The sequence below is a fragment of the Rhagoletis pomonella genome, unplaced genomic scaffold, assembly GCF_013731165.1.
Source record: "Rhagoletis pomonella isolate Grant_MI unplaced genomic scaffold, Rhpom_1.0 Rhpom_scaffold_00002, whole genome shotgun sequence".
In the NCBI taxonomy this organism is placed as follows: Eukaryota; Metazoa; Arthropoda; class Insecta; order Diptera; family Tephritidae; genus Rhagoletis; species Rhagoletis pomonella.
In genome coordinates, this window is record NW_023458556.1 from 24,760,165 (window position 1) to 24,765,840 (window position 5,676).

Sequence of the window (5,676 nt, forward strand, 5' to 3'; positions counted from 1 at the left end):
AAAAAAAGTTTGAGTAAATTAAAAAAAGTTTGAAGCTTTTATATTTTTGTAAAATGAAACAGTTCTTGGTTAAACGATCTACATATATGTATATTCTGTCTTATCCTGAGTTCCGGCCGAAAAAAATGCACCTGAAAATTTTTCATCCGCCCATAGTAGTAGTAGTTTCGGGGAAAATGAAACAGACCAACATCATCATCATCATGTGACTTTTTTTTAGCACAGTAGTTAAGGGTTAGAATTAAGATAAGAATAAGAGTAGAGAATAAATAGTACGTAGTACCACATGTCAAACATAGCCTGACACACAACATTTGGCAAAACTTACAAATCTATGCATCAACAGAGAAAAAAGGTTAATAAATAAAAAAATATATAAAAAAAAGACGAAAAACGAATTTTAATTAGGCTATATCTGAAACATACACATTTACATTTTAAGTACATAGATAGTGAAACTCAGCTGTTAATAAGTTAACGAAAGTACGAGTTCGAGATACCCTTGAAGTGGCTTTGGGTATAATAAGGTCAGTGAGGCATGCAGACTATGGGAAGGCCAATTTTTCGTATATATATTTAGAATCTTTTTCCATCACTAGGCGAAATAAAAACAAAAACACAATTTCTTGCTTTTAAGTATTCGGAGATACTGCAACCCAATATTCGCGATTTTCGATCGGATATCCGCTCAAATTTCGATAGCCCAAAAACATATCGAATAACATGATTGAACGCTACATCCACGGTTCGATTTTCCCTACAAGTCCCTGGTTTCACTCTATTGCTTTCAAATGCCATTTGCTATGGATGAATATGGAAATTGGTCCGGTTCAAATCATGCCATTTAAATAGTTGGAGACTAGCAGTTTTCTTTATAGCATAAATCTCAGCTTGGAAGATATGAAGTCATGTGGCAGATAAAAAGACTGCCTGATCTGCAAGTCCTCCGAGTTGAGAGCTGAGCAGTTTTCCCACTCCAGATTTGAACCGTCAGTGTGGAAAACGTATAGGTAAATTTATACTTAAATCTGATATTGGGATAATGTAGTCAAAGCTGGCTTCTCACTCAACTTGAATTTCACTTAGTCGGCCTCTTTTTACTTCACTTATGTATATCATCGCGTGCAATAAGTGGGTTGGGTGGCACATGATGGCTTTTGGAAGTCTGAGACCAGCACCTAGATAAAGAAGGAAATGAGAGGACCGAATTGTTGGAACAAATTTTCCTTCCGAAAATGTGGCTCTAATATAATATTATTCCTACTACTTCCAAACTAAACTGGATATAGAAATGACATCAAAGACGAATTTCGTAGGGGTGACTAACCTACTGCAGTATCTAAAATATAACGCTTCGCTCCTTTAATACGAAAACCACGAACTATTTTATAACGCATTTTATAACCCGCAGTGAGCCCCGAACTAGTGAACCAAATTTCTAATTCCTTAATTTATTGCCAAAAACGAACCAGTCTTATAGTCCTTAACTAGATTCCCAATAGTTCATAGCAGAGAATGAAAAGTTGCTGCCAACTTCACTTTCTATAAAAAAAAATATATTTTGATGTATGGTACAATAATTACAGGTATTGTCTTCCCAGAGAGCGCATATTTGAAATACATCATTGTTGCCCACACTAAAAGGTTTACTGCTAGGGAAAAGGGATATTTCCACACCCCATATACCATATATGTATGTACACGTATTTCATAAAGAAACCTTCTTGCAGAGGACTTATTTAATTTGAAAAAGCCGAAAAAAGGATTTTCTTGGTGAATAATTTCAAAATTTGTATGGCTCACTTCATTTCAAACGTTTTTTCTTTTGTTTTGAAAAACTATAAAAATTAAATTGAGCGAAAACAAAAAGCAAAGCCAAATAAAAGTAAAAGAATGAACATTGAACTGCGTCATAATGACAATAAGGGTGCACGAATTTCGATGTGAAGAAAAACTCTCTAGGAAGACAATACCTGTAATTATTGTACCATGATTTTGATGCAAGAAACAATAAAAAATGCCGAATAGATCGTACTACCTTTTTGATTTCTAACCGTTTCTGTTCAGTGATAAGTCCCAAATAATAAAAACAATTTTTCATTAAAAATCTATACATATGGAAGGTGATGAATTTAGCACCCGTTCTGAACTATATCGTCACCTGAGTGGAAGATCGACCTATCTTGGCAGCCAGTTCGAAAACGCCCTATCTCAGACACGCCCTGCTTCACGAATTGATTGAAGAACACCCTATTTCTGAATTTTATTTAAAAACGCCCTATCTCAGAATTTGGTTTAAGAACGCCCTATCTTAGAATTCGGTTCGAAAACGGCCTATCTCAGCTGAAAATACATTGAAAATGTGCTGAGCTAGGGTGTTTTTCAATCAAATTCTGAAATATGGCGTTCTTTAAAAGTTGTATGAGATAGGGTGTTTTCGAACTGGCTGCCGAAATAGGTCGATCTTCAACTCAGGTATCGATATATAGTAAAAGGGATGCTGAACGAACTAGATCTCATCTGTCGAACTTAGACCTAGTTCGGAACTATCAAAAATAGGATGCAGCTGGGGACTTGTTTATTTTAAATAGTTATTTGTGTTGGCGTTTTTTTTCGTTCAAATACGCTTTTATTCTGCACTTTGCAAATGCTCTTTCATGGTTTGGTAAGACAAAAAAAGACCTTCTGCAATCTAACCAATAACAGCAGGCACATCTGCACACTCAGCTACAGCCAAAGGTAAGTAAATAAATGTGTTTTCAAGTGCTGAGTTTTAACTGCATACATTCATTCAAACAAATTTGGTTTCTAATTGAAAGCAAACTTCTTTTAAAATATCACAGGTTTACAAAAAGAAAACGTTTCTGCATATTGAACCAAACCTCTATATCCCTATGTTATTCGACGCGCTGAATGCGAATTAGGGGTCTATTGGACCCCATCCCGTCAGGTTCGAGGTCATTTAAAGGTCAAGTAGGGAAAAATTCATTGAATAAACCTGAAAATTCATAGGGTTTTGACCCGCTGAACCCGAATCCGAGGTCCAATAACATCCATAATGTCAGGTTCAAGGTCATTTGAGGGTCAAATAGGACAAAAAATTTATTAAATAAAAATATAAACAAAAATTGTTTGTTTTCGTTGCTGATGAATCCGAATATGAGGGTGCCTTGAGGAACTGGTTCGGAACTATTACAAAGGGTTGCAGAGCAAACTAGATCCGAACTAGAAAGTTGGCTCCGAAAAAAGACGCATAAAAAAACTTCAGCGAAGAAAAGCGCGTAAATTTATTTTCGCGGTCAACTATGTTTGCGGGTGTAACAGTATGTAAATTCCCTAAAGATTTTTCAGGGAATTATGCTGAAGTGACAGTCCTTGGCATGGTGAAATCTATGTTTACGCGTCTTTCTTCTCTGAAGTTTTTTTCGAGCGTCTTTTTTCGTAAATTTTTTGCAACAAGCGTCTGTGTTCGCCGCTAAAACACGCGTTTCTCTAATCGTATCTAGTGACGATATCCATTTACACCTGAAACTTGCTCAAACGTCATATTGTCCAAGTTAATGACATAGCGAAGTGGTAAAATTAATTCAATTTCCTCCAAATGACATCGAACCACCTACAATGCTATCCTAAATACCGGTAAATTTGCGCATATACAATCATAAACATACATACATACATATGTGCAAAAATACGTAGCACGATGACGCCGCCCCCTGGCTCAATAATGAACTAATTCGAAAACATTTGTTTAGCAAACGCTGCACCGTATAACGTTTTCACATAAATAGTGGTCAAAAGTAGTCCAAAAATTGAACTTAGCTAAATAACAACAACAACTTATCAGGAACTCTAGATTATTAAAAAGGTATTCAGAACGGTTTAAATTCATTTGTTTTCATTCATTTTGTTTTGTTTGTTTTTGTTTCTCGACTTAAAAAAAGCCATTTTTTGCGGCATAATTTTGCAGAACTTTTTTTTTCAGGAATTCTAGAACTATGTACTGAAAAGATACTCAGAACGGATTTAAGTTTTATTTATTTATTTTTTTTTTTCAAAAATTAGAAATTTTCGGCTTTTTTTGAAAAAAAAAATCGTTTCGGCGTAAATTTATAGAACTAATAAAAGGCTGGTCAGAACGGTTTAACTTTTATTTTTTTTTCAGAGGGTAAACTTTTTCGATTTTGTTAAAAAAATGCTTTTTTCGGTGTAGTTTCGCTGAACTGTTTGTATTTCTTTTCAGAAACTCTAGAACTATTGAAAGGCAACTCAGAACAGTTTTAGTTTTTATTTTTTTTTTTTAATCATCTTTTATTTTTTTCCGCTTTTTTGAAAAACAAAAAGTGTTTTCTTGATTTTGAAGATCTTTATTTTTCCTTCTCAGGAACTCAAAATAAATCAATCTCAAAATATCTGGCATACAAAATTTTTTAAGGAATATTTTTTTTGTCAAAACACCCAGTACATTACCATTAAAATCGATGTATGCTTACTACTTTTTGCCGCCAATATATAAGGCGACCTTTCACTGTGCGATATGGCCAATAAAGTATTACTGTGGTTGTTGTTACGCTCATTATTGATTTTATTGGTGTTCTTTGCTTTACTAGATATTTATATATATGGGTTCATATGTACATACATACTACTGATACGTATTTTATAAGAGTTTAGTAGCAGCGCTTTATCTTTATAACTTTGATAAGAATCCGCTGTCACATTGTGTACATACATGAGAAAATTGTTGTAGGGGAAATTTTGGGCCGGCGATAATATTTGCCGGTTGCAAGTATAAATACATTGGACGGTAATTGCATCGCCAGCAGTCGCACAAGACCAAAGGGTTGATAGCAATCGATTGATGCCTATTTGAAATTCAGGTACTGAGCGATTGAAAATTGATTTTGTTGTTGTGTTTTTTTACGCATAACTGCGGAAAAAAGTGTTGAATTGAACAAGAATTGCCATCCGTACGCAGAATAATAATGGAAACGACAACAACTGAAGGTGAGAGTCGCAAGGGCCGTCAGTTTGTCTTATAGAACTGAGAAGTGACGATTTATCACAAATAATTGTGTGAACATTACTAACTAATTCAAAAACTGTTGACATCTTTCGTTTTTAATATAATATTAATATTTTAGATATAAAATATTATTTCGTGAAGTTTGTGAATATTGCAGTGCTTCAATAATTTTTTAAGAAATTTCTACGTAGAGACAACAAAACTTGTTTATTTGAAAAAATATTCGCTTGGAGTTGAAAGTGTTTTGTTTCTTAGTTTCTTCCGTTTGCGACAGTCACAAGCAAACAATGCCGCGGCAAAAGCTTTTTAAAGCCTTCCCCAGGTTTTGTATAGAGATGTACATATTAAAAGCTTTCTCTAATCGACGCTGGTTTGCAATTTCAGCTTGAAGTGAAGTTCGGCGCTCTTAATGTCGCTGCATGCGTCCATGTCTAGAAAGATTGATAGAGCATTGCCCGCGAGCAGGCGGTGCCCATCACCCACATAAACCAAATATTTTCGAAGTTGTAATGTAAATAAAACCCCACAAAAGTTCACCATAACAAACGAAACCTTCAAAAAACATAAAAAAATAAAAATAAAATAAAATAAAATAAAATAAAATAAAATTAAATAAAATAAAATAAAATAAAATAAAATAAAATAAAATA